The following is a 15,840-nucleotide window of genomic DNA, read 5'->3' as shown; positions in this document are numbered from 1 at the left end:
TACATCAAACTAAGTCCTATTTATACACTTTCTATTCTTGGATAATGGGATTTGGATGGGCTTTTGAATTGGTGAAGAAATGAATTCAAATGAATTTTTAATTTGAATTTTGGCCCAAAAAGTCACTCCCAGGAGGCTGCCCTGCCCTTGTGGAGGGCAGGGCAGAAAAATAAAGCTTGGTGCGTGGATTTGGTGCGGCCATGTGCGAGTTGGTGCGGCCATGGTTCGCGTTTGGCACGAGTTTGGTGCGCCAGAAGCTGCCCTGCCCGCGCCAAGGGCAGAGCGGGAAAGCTGATGCGCTAGAATGTGAGGTGGGCGTGCGTTGGTGCTGCCAGAAGGAACTTTGGTGCGCCAGGAAGAGCATTGGTGCGTGGGACGCTGCCCTGCCCGCGCCAAGGGCAGGGCAGGAAAGGTTTGGTGCGCCAGGGGGCGTTGTGCGTGCGGTTGGTGCTGCCAGGGGGCAAAGTTGGTGCGCCATTCCAATTTCTGCCCTGCCCGTGCCAAGGGCAGGGCAAGGTTCCTTCCTTCACGTCTCGGGTTCGAACCTGGGAGAGTGCAAACACGCTATTTTATTTTTTTGGCTTCTTGGCACGATAGTGGGTCTCAAGGCTTGGCTTCCTCATGGTTCTTTGTTCGAACCTTGTGGCATGCATGGGTGACCTTTTTTTCTTGATTTCTTTCCTTGAGATGCCCGATTCTGCTCTCCACAAGGGCAGGGCAGAGTTTGCTTCTCTTGGCTCTAAGGCACCATTTTGTGCTCTGCCCTTAGAGTGGGCAGGGCAAGGTTGCCTTCCTTGGCTTGGTCACTTAGTGCTGCCCTCCTAGAGGGCATTCTGCCCTTGTGGAGGGCAATGCTGCTTCTCCCATTGCAATGTGGCACGCTTCTCTCCTCTTTGGCCACGCTTTCCTTTTCTTGTGTTACGCTTCTTAGGCCACGCTTTTCATTTTCTTTTCTTTTCTTCACCTATAATAAACCAAACAACCACTCAAAGTATCACTAAATTCAAGAGGCTTATAAATCAATTAAAATTCAATCAAAATTAGCTTAAACCTCATGATTTAACATTAATTTCATGGTGGTTGCTTGATTTAGAGAAGTTATGCATTTTCACTCCAAATCACTTACTTAGGATGCAAGAAAGTGCATAAATGCTAACAAAACAAGTGAAATTAGCTTGAAAAATGGGTATATGATGACTTGTCATCAGTCACGGCCTTCTTGGCCAAGTTTTTTCCTCCTCAAAAGCTGAGCAAGCTTAGAGTGGATGTTCAGACCTTCAAGCAAAAAGATGGTGAATCCCTCTATGAAGCTTGGGAAAGATACAAGCAGTTGACCAAAAAGTGTCCTTCTGGCATGCTTTCAGAATGGACCATTTTGGATATATTCTATGATGGTCTATCTGAGCTTTCCAAGATGTCACTAGACCATTCTTAAGGTGGATCCATTCACCTAAAGAAAACGCTTGCAGAAGCTCAAGAACTCATTGACATGGTTGCAAATAAACAATTCATGTACACCTCTGAGAGGAATCTTGTGAGTAATGGGACACCTCAGAAAAGGGGAGTTCTTGAAATTTATGCTCTGAATGCCATATTGGTTGATGAGCGGATAATTTATACGCTTTTTGGCATTGTTTTTAGTATGCTTTTAGTATGTTTTAGTTAGTTTTTATTATATTTTTATTAGTTTTTATTTAAAATTCACTTTTCTGGACTTTACTATGAGTTTGTGTGTTTTTCTGTGATTTCAGGTATTTTCTGGCTGAAATGGAGGGACCTGAGCAAAAATATGATTTAGAGGCTGAAAAGGGCTGCAGATGCTGTTAGATTCTGACCTCCCTGCACTCGAAGTGAATTTTATGAAGCTACAGAAGTCCAATTGGTGCGCTCTCAATTGCGTTGGAAAGTAGACATCCAGGGCTTTCCAGCAATATATAATAGTTTATACTTTTCCCGAGATTTGATGACCCAAACAGGCGTTCCAAGTCAGCTTCAGAATTCCCGACGTTAAACGCCGGAACTGGCACAAAAGTGGGAGTTAAACGCCCAAACTGGCACAAAAGCTGGCGTTTAACTCCAAGAAAAGTCTCTACACATGTAAGCTTCAATGCTCAGCCCAAGCACGCACCAAGTGGGCCCAGAAGTGGATTTTTACGTCATTTACTCATTTCTGTAAACCCTAGGCTACTAGTTCTCTATAAATAGGACCTTTTGCTATTGTATTTGAAGAATCTTTCAATCTTCGGAACATCTTTTGATCATGTTTTTATGATTGAACCCTCTTTGGGAGGCTGGCCATTCGACCATGCCTAGACCTTGTTCTTATGTATTTTCAACGGTAGAGTTTCTACACATCATAGATTAAGGTGTGGAGCTCTGCTGTACCTCGAGTATCAATGTAATTACTACTATTTTCCATTCAATTCAGCTTATTCTTGTTCTAAGATATTCATTCGCACCCAAGAACTTGATGAATGTGATGATTATGTGACACTCATCATCATTCCCACTTATGAACGCGTGCCTGACAACCACTTCCGTTCTACATGTCCTTATGAACGTGTGCCTGACAACCACCTCCGTTCTACCTTAGATTGAGTGGATATCTCTTGGATTCCTTAATCAGAATCTTCATGGTATAAGCTAGAATCCATTGGCGGCCATTCTTGAGAATCCGGAAGGTCTAAACCTTGTCTGTGGTATTCTGAGTAGGATTCAGGGATTGAATGACCGTGACGAGCTTCAAACTCACGATTGTGGGGCGTTAGTGACAGATGCAAAAGAATCACTGGATTCTATTCCGACATGATCGAGAACCGACAGATGAATAAGTATCTCTATCTTTATTTTATGTTTTATTCATCTTTTAATTATCAATCCTCCATAACCATTTGAATCCGCCTGACTGAGATTTACAAGATGACCACAGCTTGCTTCATACCAACAATCTCCGTGGGATCGACCCTTACTCGCGTAAGGTTTATTACTTGGACGACCCAGTGCACTTGCTGGTTAGTTGTGCGAAGTTGTGATAAAGAGTTGAGATTGCAATTGAACGTACCATGTTGATGGCGCCATTGATGATCACAATTTCGTGCACCATTGGCTCAGAACAAAATGTTGACTTAGTAAGTCAACATGATTTTTCAGAGTCTGAATAGATGGAAAAATGCATCCAACAGTACTAAAGAGGTATCTTCTGAAGAAGAAGCTTATGATCCTGAGAACCCTGCAATGACAGAGGTGAATTATATGGGTGAACCCTATGGGAACACCTATAATTCCTCATGGAGAAATCATCCAAATTTCTCATGGAAGGATCAACAAAAGCCTCAAAAAGGCTTTAATAATGGTGGAAAGAACAGGCTTAGCAATAGCAAGCCTTTTCCATCATCTTCTTAGCAACAGACAGAGAATGCTGAGTAGAGCCCCTCTAGCTTAGCAAACATAGTCTCTGATCTATCTAAGGCCACTTTAAGTTTTATGAGTGAAACAAGGTCCTCCATTAGAAATTTGGAGGCACAAGTGAGTCAGCTGAGTAAGAAAATCACTGAAACTCCTCCTAGTACTCTCCCAAGCAATACAAAAGAGAATCTGAAAAGAGAGTGCAATGCCATTGATATAAACAATATGGCCGAATGCACAAAGGAGGAGAAGGACGTGAATCCCAGTGAGGAAGACCTCCTGGGACGTCCTCTGAACAAAAAGGAGTTCCAAACTGAGGAACCTAAGGAATCTGAGGTTCACCTAGAGACCATAGAGATTCCATTGAACCTCTTTTTACCATTCATGAGCTCTGAGAACTATTCTTCCTCTAAAGAGGATGAAGATGTAACTGAAGAGCAAGTTGCTCAATATCTAAGAGCTATCATAAAGTTGAATGCCAAGTTGTTTGATAATGAGACTTGGGAAGGTGAACCTCCCTTGCTCATTAGTGAACTAGATACATGGGTTCAGCAAACTCTACCTCAAAAGAAACAAGATCCTGGTAAATTCTTAATACCCTGTACCATAGGCATCATGACCTTTGAGAAGGCTCTGTGTGACCTGGGGTCAGGTATAAATCTTATGCCACTCTCTGTAATAGAGAAACTGGGGATCTTTGAGGTACAGGCTACAAAAATCTCATTAGAGATGGTAGACAAGTCAATAAAACAAGCTTATGGATTGGTAGAGGACGTGCTGGTAAAGGTTAAAGGCCTTTACATTCCTGGAAGGATGAGAATGAATCCATCATTCTTGGAAGACCCTTCCTAGCCATAGCAGGAACTGTGATTAATGTTGATAGAGGAGAGCTAGTCCCTCAATTGAATGGAGACTATCTTGTGTTTAAAGCTCAAGGATCTTCTTTCGCAACCGTGAAAAAGAAGCACAGTAAGCTTCTCTCAATACAGAGTCAAACAAAGCTCCCATAGTCAAACTCTAAGTTTGGTGTTGGGAGGCCACAACCAAACTCTAAGTTTGGTGTTGAACCCCCACATTCAAACTCTAAGTTTGGTGTTGGGAGGTCCCAACAATGCTCTGAACATCTATGGAGCTCCATGAGAGCTCACTGTCAAGCTATTGACATTAAAGAAGCGCTTATTGGGAGGCATCCCAGTTTTTATTTATATATATTTCTATTATTCTTTTATGTCTTATTAGGTTTATGATCATGTGGAGTCACAAAACAAGTGCAAAAATTGAAAACAGAATAAAAAACAGCAGAAGAAAAAGCACACCCTGGAGGAAGAGCTTACTGGCGTTTAAACGCCAGTAAGGAGCATCTGGCTGGTATTTAACGCCAGAACAGAGCATGAAGCTGGCGTTGAATGCCAGAAACAAGCAGCAGTCTGGCGTTCAAACGCCAGTATTGCACCCTGAGGAAAGCTGGCGTTAAATGCCAAAAACAAGCATCAATCTGGCATTAAACGCCAGGATTGCATAAAGAAGGCGTTTACATGCCTAAAGGGTGCAGGGATGAGAAATCCTTGACACCTCAAGATCTGTGGACCCCACAGGATCACCTCAGAATCTGTGGATCTCATAGGATCCCCACCTACCTTCTCCCTCTCTTTCACACCTTTTCATAACACTCTTCCCCAAACATCATTCACCAATCACCTCAAATCACTCTTCCCCATAAACCTCACCTACCTTCAAATTTAAAATCTCTTTCCCACCCAAACCCACCCTAAATGACCGAACCCTAACCCCTTTCCCTCCACTATATAAACCCCTCAACACTCCATTCTTCACACACACCATCAATACTTCTCCCCTTGGCCGAACCCTAAACCTCCCTCCATCTCCCTCATTTTCTTCTTCTTCTTCTTCTTCTTCTATTCTTTCTTCTTTTGCTCGAGGACGAGCAACATTCTAAGTTTGGTGTGGTAAAAGCATAGCTTTTTTGTTTTTCCATAATCATTTATGGCACCTAAGGCCGAAGAAACCTCAAGAAAGAGGAAAGGGAAGACAAAAGCTTCCACCTCCGAGTCATAGGAAATGGAGAGATTCATCTCAAAAGCCCATCAAGACCACTTCTATGAAGTTGTGGCCAAGAAGAAGGTGATCCCTGAGGTCCCTTTCATGCTTAAGAAAAATGAGTATCCGGAGATCTGACATGAGATCCAAAGAAGAGGTTGGGAAGTTCTTACCAACCCCATTCAACAAGTCAGAATCTTAATGGTTCAAGAGTTCTATGCAAATGCATGGATCACTAGGAACCATGATCAAAGTATGAACCCGAATCCAAAGAATTATCTTACAATGGTTCGGGGGAAATGCTTAGATTTCAGTCCAGAGAACGTAAGGTTGGCGTTCAACTTGCCTATGATGCAAGAAGACGCACGCCCCTACACTAGAAGGGTCAACTTTGATCAAAGGTTGGACCAAGTTCTTATAGACATATGTGTGGAAGGAGCCCAATGGAAAAGAGACTCTAAAGGCAAGCCAGTTCAATTGAGAAGACTGGACCTTAAGCCTATGGCTAGAGGATGGTTGGAGTTCATCCAACGCTCCATCATCCCCACTAGCAACCGATCCAAAGTAACTGTGGATCGGGCCATCATGATCCATAGCATCATGATTGGAGAGGAAGTAGAAGTTCATGAAGTCATCTCTCTAGAACTCTACAAAGTAGCTGAAAAGCCCTCCACCTTGGCAAGGCTAGCTTTTCCTCATCTCATTTGCCATCTATGCTACTTAGCTAGAGTTGTCATAGAAGGAGACATCCTCATTGAAGAGGACAAGCCCATCACTAAGAAGAGGATGGAGCAATTAATGCAATTATTACTATTTTCTATTCAATTCATGCTTATTCTTGTTCTAAGATATTCATTCGCACTTCAACCTGATGAATGTGATGATCCGTGACACTCATCACCATTCTCAACCTATGAACATGTGCCTGAAAACCACCTCCGTTCTACTTTCGATTGAATGAGTATCTCTTGGATTCCTTAATCAGAGTCTTTGTGGTATAAGCTAGAATCCATTGGCAGCATTCTTGAGAATCCGAAAAGTCTAAACCTTGTCTGTGGTATTCCAAGTAGGATTCAGGGATTGAATGACTGTGACGAGCTTCAAAATCACGAGTGTTGGGCGTAGTGACAGACGCAAAAGAATCACTGAATTCTATTCCGACATTATTGAGAACCGACAGATGATTACCCTTGCTGTGATAGAGCATTTGGACCATTTTCTCTGAGAGAATGGAAAGTAGCCATTGACAATGGTGAAGCCCTACATATAGCTCGCCATGGAAAGGAGTAAGAATGATTGGATGAAAGCAGTAGGAAAGCAGAGATTTAGAAGGAACACAGTATCTTCATGCGCTTATCTGAAATTCCCACCAATAAATTACATAAGTATCTCTATCTCTATTTTATGCTTTATTTATCTTTATATTCGAAAACCATTATAACCATTTGAATCTGCCTAACTGAGATTTACAAGATGACCATAGCTTGCTTCATACCAACAATCTCCGTGGGATCGACCCTTACTCACGTAAGGTATTACTTGGACGACCCAGTGCACTTGCTGGTTAGTTGTGTGAAGTTGTGACAAAGTGTGATTCACGTTTGAGAGCTCCAAGTCTATTGGCGCCATTGTTGATGATCACAATTTACGAGCACCATATAGCTTTGTGATACGTGAGCATCATTCGTATATTTTCTATGTGATTTATATTTTTTTGTTCATTTGTTAGAGGCTTTTAGTGAATTATCTCCTATTGAATGATACTTTGAGTTTTGTGACTTTTGATTGATGTTAGGTAGCATTTTGATAAAGAATTGATGAAAAAGTGCATGAAGAAGCAAAAGAGGATCATGCGTATTCATTGTGCATGCATACGCATCATTGGAGCAGAAAGGGAGGTTGTGCATACGCATCTGCTATGTGTACGCATGACTACAAAAGCTAAAAGGAAAAAATTCTCCTCTGGTTGGTTGGTGTTAAACACCACGACTCGGTGTTTAGCGCCGAAAGCTTCGTAACTAGTGCCACACTTCTGGACACCTGGCACTAAACACCCACTCACCGGCATTTAGTACCAAGATACTGATTTTGCATACAAGCCTTGCCCCTTGGGTGGCACTAAACACCCAGTACCTGGCGTTTAGCACTGAATGCGTACATAATACTGGGGACCACATGTTGCAACAAACCAACAAGGCTTTTGGATACTTGTTTTTGTAAATCAAACAGCTATTAGAAAAGATCTCTTAAGGTTTTATTTTAGTTTCAAATCAATTTTAATTAGGACTATAAATATGATTACGATCTTCCCACGCGGGGATTTCTCCTCTCCTAATTTTTATTCCGCACTTTTACACTTTTTCTCTGCTAAGATGTTTTGTTTGAGTGTGTATTGTTTTGGTTTGCCTAACTATTTATCCATGCCTATCTCTGACTTGTTCTATTTGCTGTATCTGTACCCTATCTATATTTACTTTGTTTGAATTGATTGTCTATGTATTTGAGAGACCCTCTTTTGGTGGAGGTGAGATGAGGTTTGTTTCACCGGTGATTAGGTGGTTTAGGAGGCAGAAGGTGAGAAGTTAGATAGAATTTGGAATCCTTTAGATAGATTACCAAAAATTCTAGTTTAGAACATGTTTTAAGTTTGATTCTGAGTGTGGGAGTTCTAGGAATGTCTCTGGATATTCTGAGACCTTATATATTACCTATGTTGGCACCATTACCATTCTGAGAACCCTCCAGTTCTCATTCTATGCATATATTATTGTTTTCAATATGCACGATGCGAGGCACCTCGCTGAGCATACCGGAGGCTCTGCTGAATCGAAGAGCTACTTTGGGCTTTGTGTTTTGTACTATGTATTTGTATATAGATTCTCCAGATCCGCGGCTGCTGCGTTGCCGGAGCTCCTCGTCGCTGCTGCTGGCGCTGGAAACCGCCTTTCGAGTCTGTAACTGTTGGTAAGCCCTAACCTTTCTTCAGCTTCTTCATCCGTTAAGTTTACCATTATTGTGAGAGTTGTTGCTGCTGTTGGGTTTGCCACAGGGAGGAGTCCGAGCAAGAAAAGGAAGAAGGTGGTGATGGATACCTCCACTGCTGCTGTTGTTACTATCGGTGTTTCAGAGTTTGCAGTTACTGCCATTTTTGGGTGATGAACCTGGTTGTGTCCTTGCTGCTGATTGATTATAATGAGAGATGTTGTAGCCACTACTTTTCATCTTAGTAAGTTCATGGGTAAGATCACATTGATTCTTCTCTGTGCCATTTTATTTACGTAGCTAGTTCTGATCCGTTTAATTTACCAGAGTCACTATTGTCATATCTCGGCACTGCCGCCCTTGTTTGGAACTACTGAATGTTGTTGTCTCCGGTAGCACTATTCTTCCTATTTTGATTTCAATTCCTTTAATTCTGAAATTTATAATGTTTCTGCCTTTATCCTACTGCTATTTGGTTTTGTTGTGCTACCCTTACTCTAATTACAGAAAAATGTTTCCATTCTAGCCACTGTCGATTTATCTATTGCAATGTCATAATTGGTAATGGAGCTCCTAAGATCGCTGTTGCTGCCATGAATTGGGGATAAAGGGGATTATTGAGTTAAATTCTGCGATTCAGACATCGAGGTAGGGGTTTTTCTTAAAATCTATTTTATATTACGGAGTTGTTATAAACAGATATTAATGTGAGAAAACATATGTCTGTTATTATGAATGTCTTATAAATGTGGTTGACTGCTAGCCTGAATAACTGGTTGCTTGATTGCTTGAGTAGTTTGTGATTGCTGAAAAGAAATTTGTTTTAAAGGTTATTTAGTTGATTATTATGAAAAATGGCTTTCTCGGTTTTAAAGCTATTTTTGATAATGTAAACGAATCGGCTTTGGAAATGATTTGGATTATGAAATTGAATTGATTTTGGAAACGGTTTAATTTTGAGTTAGTCTGACTTTATAAATGACTTTATAAATGATTTATTATTTGAGCTGGTTTGATTTTAAAAAGAGGCTTATTATTGGCATTGATACACTTTGAAAACAATTTGATATTGAAACTGGTTGAATTTTGGAAATGAACGAGATTTGAAAATGGTTGAGAAAAGGTATGAGAAATGTTTGGATGGGACCCGAAAAGGGTGGCAGTGTCTGAGTTTTAGAGGAGATGCTACCGAAATTTTATAAATTTGGAAGTTTTATTTAAAGTAATTAATTAAAAGAGATTTGTTTTTAAACATTCTATATGTTTTAAGATTGCTTTATTTATCAAAGAAAGAATTATGTTTTGAATTGGGATTGTTAATGAATGGAATAAAGAGAAGGATGATGAGGATTTTCTTTGAAATATGGTTTTGAATGAATTAGGAAATGAGATGTGGATTAATGAATGATGATGATATTGAGATATAGATTGAAAATGTTGAGATATGATCTTTGAATTATTCATTTGGCTTATGAATTTGAAATATCTTAGATACGAGGTTCCGTGGAATAAGTGTTGTGGCTTGCCACCACATGTACCAGGTTGAAAACTCGATACTCTGTTGACCCTATGACGTAAGTGTGATCGGGCACTATATAAATTCCCGGGAATGTTACCCCCATTTAGCAATATTGATTATTTGAGAAAAAGCTATGCATAGACTCTTGGGGATGCACGTTGGGGGACAGTCTAAGGACAATTCAGACTTGTCCGGTTGGCTGGATAACCGACAGATGAGCCTCATCAGCCATAGGACAGGCATGCATCATATGCATTTGTATGCTTTGCTTGGGTTTGAACTTGTTTTGGTTTGCCTAATTGTTAAACTGTTCTTAACTGCTACTTGAACTATTTGCTGTAATTGCTACCTACTTGTGTTTTCCTTATCTGTCTTGCCTGTGTTTGTCCTGGCGTGCTACATTTGAGAATGAACTTTGGTGCTGAATTAATGATTGTGTTATTTGATTACGTGGTTGGTTTCTAATTGAGATTTTCTTATAAAAAAGGAAATGTTTCGAATTTCTGAAAAGTTAAAGATTGTTTCTTCGAAAAGGTTTTGAACGATTACCTATTGGTTTTAAAAAAAAATTCATAAGGCAATGATAATCACTGAGTTTGAAAACAGTTTTCTTATTAAATATCTTCTTATGACAACTTTGAAACTCCGTGGTGAGACCGTGTGGTTAGGTTCTCACCCCCTACAGCATTACCTTTTCAGGAACCGGAAGAAGAAGCATTAAGAAGAGTTGTACTGTGTTTGGTTTATAAGTTGTTGAATTAATTAGATTATTTTCTTCATTCCCTCGCCTTTGTTATCACAAGTTTGTAAGAGGGATAGGATTTGTATGTTTTATATGTATATTATATTATGAGTTATTATGTAAGTAGTCTTGTATCTGAATCTATGTCTGTTTGTATTTTTCTTAAAATCAATTGTTTTTTTCCGATTTTTCAAAGAAATCAGCGCTACAGTGCGAGTCACAGGCTCCTATTTTAGTATTTAGTAAGTAAAGTAGTCGTAATACTTCTTTCTATCAGAGTAGTGCAGCCGAAAGTGTGACTTCTGATAGTGAGGGTGTTACAACAACAACCTATTCAATTCTAATGCAAACCTAGCTACCCATTCTTCACTTTTTCACACACTCATGCATTCTCTTACAATCACCACACATATGACTTGATTCTTATTGAACTTCACTTTGGGGCATTTTGTCCCCTTTTATTGGTTCTTTTATTTTCTTTTCTTTATTTCTTTCTTCTTCTCTTTTTACTAAAATATATACAAGAGCATCAATGCATATGGTTTAACATTCAGTGCATGAGTATGTACCCAATTCCCACAATTTTGACAAAAATATAAAAATACCCTTTTATCCCAACCAATGTTCCCAAACTTCCCAAACTTGAATGATAAACACACTCACTAGCCTAAGCTAATTAAAGATCCAAACAAGGGACATATATTATTTTTCGCTTTAAGGCTTGTAATGTGTTAAAATTAAGAACAAATGGGTTTAGGATAGGCTCAAAGTTGGTTAATAATGGAAGATAAAGGGTAGGCTATTTGGGTAAGTGAGCTAATTGAAACAATGGCCTCAATCATATACATGCATTCATACACAAAATAATGGACATATAGATTTATGCAAATCAAAGATTACAATCATAAAAGGAGTCTATCACACAAGAACAAACTTTATGGTTGAAAATGTGCAACCATACAATTAAGGCTCAGATCTCACAAGGTATGTTGTTCTAGCTCTTTTGCTATGTTTTATGAAAAAGGATACTTCAAGCAAGTTGAATGAAAACAATTTCAATTCAATCAATGGCATGCCCTAAAAAAGATTTCATGAAAATTTCTTGTTGTTTTTACCAAACTTATTTAATCTAACATGCAACATGCAAGTATTTACTACTATAAAACTATAAGTATTAAAGAAATATATACAAAAAAAATCAAACAAAATGCAAATAAGAACAAAATTGCAAAAATTTAAGAAAAAGAACAAAAAGAATATTGCAAAGTGTTTAAGAAAAGAATTTTTTTACCCCCTCAAATTGGTGATCCTCCCCCACACTTAAATAATGCACGGTCCTCCGTACATGGACAGGATCTAGGGTGAAGGACTATGAGGCTCCACCTTCAGCTGGTGGGCACTGGGGGCTCCGGTTGCTGTGTAAACAAATAAACAACAATTGAGGAAAAGTGAGATGTGTGTGGTGTGATGAAAGGAAATGTGTGTATTCTAAAAGCGCATACAATGTAGAACATAAACATTGGCAGGGTAAAAATAACAACCACCTATTCAAAGGAAATAGCACATGTTCCTCAATTAAGTATCCTAGGTTGCAAGTGAAGCATAAGCAAAACTTAAGGCACAAGTAACCCTAGGTACACAAAAGTGAATTGAGTATTTGATATTAGTTATTGGAATTGTTCATGTGAAAGCACAAAATTGGTGTAACATAGCACAATAAACAACAACCAATCCATTAATGAACGAAAAACTACTTATTCATCATGACACATAATGCAATAGTCACATGGAAAAGTACTTGTTACAAAAAGTGATAAGCTTGATAAAAATCAAGTTAAGTCACTCAAACAAATGCAAAGCATTAACAAGGAACAAGTATCGGACGTGTGATGAAATTGATATGTAAATCATGATGAACAAGTAAATTCAACTCAAATCTCTTAATTCAATGCACTTATATAATTTGTCCTAGTGGTACAATCAAAACATGGATTTTCAAACTCACTAGGTACTAGTAAATTAAAGCAAAGCATAAGTGCATTAGTGTAAGTCTCAAGCAAGAAGCAACCCAATCAAGCATCAACGAAACACTTACAACTTATTCAATGAGAATTAATTAAAGCAAAGACTAACATAATTAATAAAATAGAAATAAAATGCAAACAAAACAAAGTAAAGCAGGTGGAGAAGAAGGCAAAAGCGAGAGAAGGGGGAGGTGGAAGAAAGAAGAAGAGAAGAAGTAGAGAGAAGGGAAGAAAAGAAGTGTACAGGTGAGAAAGCAGGGACATGCGTACGCACACTAGGCGAAACAGAGGAGTTGTGCATCCGCACCAAGTGTGCAAACGCTCTAAACAGAGAGGGAGTCAAGATGTGTGCGGACGCACCTAGGTGTGCATACGCACAGAAGACACTTCTCTCTTCTTTTTAGCATGAAAGGATCATGCGTGCGTGTGCACACAGGCCGTGTGATGAGCGGATAATTTATACGCTTTTTGGCATTGTTTTTAGGTAGTTTTTAGTATGATTTAGTTAGTTTTTAGTATATAATTATTAGTTTTTATGCAAAAATCACATTTCAGGACTTTACTATGAGTTTGTGTATTTTTCTGTGATTTCAGGTATTTTCTGGCTGAAATTGAGGGACCTGAGCAAAAATCTGATTCAGAGACTGAAAAAGGACTGAAGATGCTGTTGGATTCTGACCTCCCTACACTCGAAGTGGATTTTCTGGAGCTACAGAGGCCCAATTGGCGCGCTCTCAATTGCGTTGGAAAGTAGACATCTTGGGCTTTCCAGAAATTTATAATAGTTTATACCTTTCCCGATATTTTATGGCCCAAATTGGCGTCAAAACGCCGGTCAGAGACCATTTTCTGGCGTTAAACGCCAGAATTGGCATAAAAGCTGGAGTTAAATGCCCAAACTGGCACCAGAGCTGGCGTTTAACTCAAAGAGAAGCCTATGCACGTGAAAGCTTCAATGCTCATCCCAAGCACACACCAAGTGGGCCCCGAAATTGGATTTCTGCATCATTTACTTATTTATGTAAACCCTAGGTTACTAGTTCACTATAAATAGGACCTTTTACTATTATATTTTCATCTTTTTGATCATCTTTGATCTTGGGATCAGGTCTTTAAACCCTTTTCGATTGTCTCATGTTATTTGGGAGGCATGGTCATTCGGCTATGTCTAGACCTTGTTCTTATATATTTTCAACGGTGGAGTTTCTACACCTCATAGATTAATGTGTGGAGCTATGTTGCTCTTCATAAATTAATACAATTACTACTATTTTCTATTCAATTCAAGCTTATTCTTATTCTAAGATATCCATTCGTACTTCAACATGATGAATGTGATGATCAAGTGACACTCATCACCATTCTCACTTATGAACATGTGCCTGACAACCACTTCCGTTCTACCTGAAAACAAGCTTGAATGCATATATCTTGGCCTCCTAGTTCACGACGCATGGTTGCCTCTCCTGACAACAGAGCCTTCCATTCCGTGCGATCAGAGTCTTCGTGGTATAAGCTAGAATCAATTGGCAGTATTCTTGAGATCCGGAAAGTCTAAACCTTGTCTGTGGTATTCTGAGTAGGATCTGGGATGGGATGACTGTGATGAGCTTCAAACTCGCGAGTGCTGGCCGCAGTGACAGTGTGCCAAAGGATTAATGGATCTTATTCCGACACGATCGAGAACAGATGGATGGTTAGCCCTACATAACCCGTAGCCAGACCATTTTCACTTAGAGGACGGACGGTAGCCATTGACAACGGTGATCCCCAACATACCGCTTGCCATGGAAAGGAGTACGCATGACTGGATGAGGGCAGTAGGAAAGCAGAGATTTAGAAGGATCAAAGCATCTCCGTATGCTTATCTGAAATTCCAACCAATGAATTACATAAGTATTTCTATCTTATTTTATGTCTTATTTATCTTTTAGTTATCAAAATCCCATAACCATTTGAATCTGCCTGACTGAGATTTACAAGATGACCATAGCTTGCTTCAAACCGACAATCTCCGTGGGATCGACCCTTACTCATGTAAGGTATTACTTGGATGACCCAGTGCACTTGCTGATCAGCTGCACGGAGTTGTGAAGAAGTGTGTGTATCACGATTCTGTGTACCAAGTTTTTGGCGCCGTTGCCGGGAATTGTTCGAGTTTGGACAACTGACGGTTCATTTTTTTGCTTAGATTATGTATTTTTCTTATTATTTTGTTCTTCTGAATTTTTAAGAATGAATTCTAGAGTTTCAGATGATGCTTTTATCATCACAGGAGCCAGTTCATTCCCATCAATTTGGCTGTTGTATGTAATGTCCTGCTGATGCTTGGTTAACCATGTCTAATCTTTTTAGACTGAAGCTTTAGACTAACATTGCATGATTCCTGGAATTCATATTAAAAATTTTTGAGTTTCTAAGTTGTTCTTGATGATTTTCTTTGTCTGGAGTTTAAATTCTCTTGTTTTGTATCTTTTGTTGTTTCTCATATGCATTCTCAAGTTGTTAGTGTCTCTACTATGAAAACTTCTAAGTTTGGTGTCTTGCATGTCTTTCTTTTCTTAAAAATTTTCAAAAAAATAGGTTCTTGATGTTCATCTTGACATTCAAAGTGTTATTGCATGCATTCTTTGTTTTCATCTTAGTTTTTCATGTTTAATTTCATTTTGTTGTTTTTCTCTCTCATCATTAAAAATTAAAAAAAATTCAAAATTATGTCTTTTCAAGTCAATAATACAGAGAATTGAAGATTCAGAACATACAACAGAGGAATCACAGAGAAAAAGCTGGGCGTTCAAAACGCCCAGCGAAGAAAGAATTCTGGCATTTAAACGCCAGCCAGGGTACCTGGCTGGGTGTTTAACGCCCAAAGAGGTAGCCAAGTGGGCGTTAAACGGCCAGAATGGTAGGATAGCACCAAGGAGGTAGTTTTGTTTTCAATTCAAATCTTTTTCAATTTTTCAAGTATTAAAACTAATTTTTCAAGATCTTATCTTTTTCATATCCTCTCATATCAATCATATATTTTTCAAAATCAAATCTTGTTCATTTTTCATTTAATATTTTCAAAAATCGTTGCTAACAATTAATGTTGTGATTCAAAAATTTTA

The 15,840-nt window shown here is 39.1% G+C and overlaps 1 non-coding gene across 1 annotated transcript; it reads right to left on the bottom strand.

The window, feature by feature from the left end:
• Positions 1–1,252: 1,252 nt before the first annotated feature.
• LOC127745056 (small nucleolar RNA R71) lies at positions 1,253–1,356 on the bottom strand. The gene has a single exon (XR_008006246.1). It is a non-coding gene; the product is annotated as a small nucleolar RNA R71 (small nucleolar RNA).
• Positions 1,357–15,840: the final 14,484 nt, after the last annotated feature.

The sequence above is a fragment of the Arachis duranensis genome, chromosome 2, assembly GCF_000817695.3.
Source record: "Arachis duranensis cultivar V14167 chromosome 2, aradu.V14167.gnm2.J7QH, whole genome shotgun sequence".
NCBI lineage: Eukaryota > Viridiplantae > Streptophyta > Magnoliopsida > Fabales > Fabaceae > Arachis > Arachis duranensis.
Note: the sequence above shows the minus strand (reverse complement) of the source record. Positions and strands in the feature narration are given on the sequence as shown.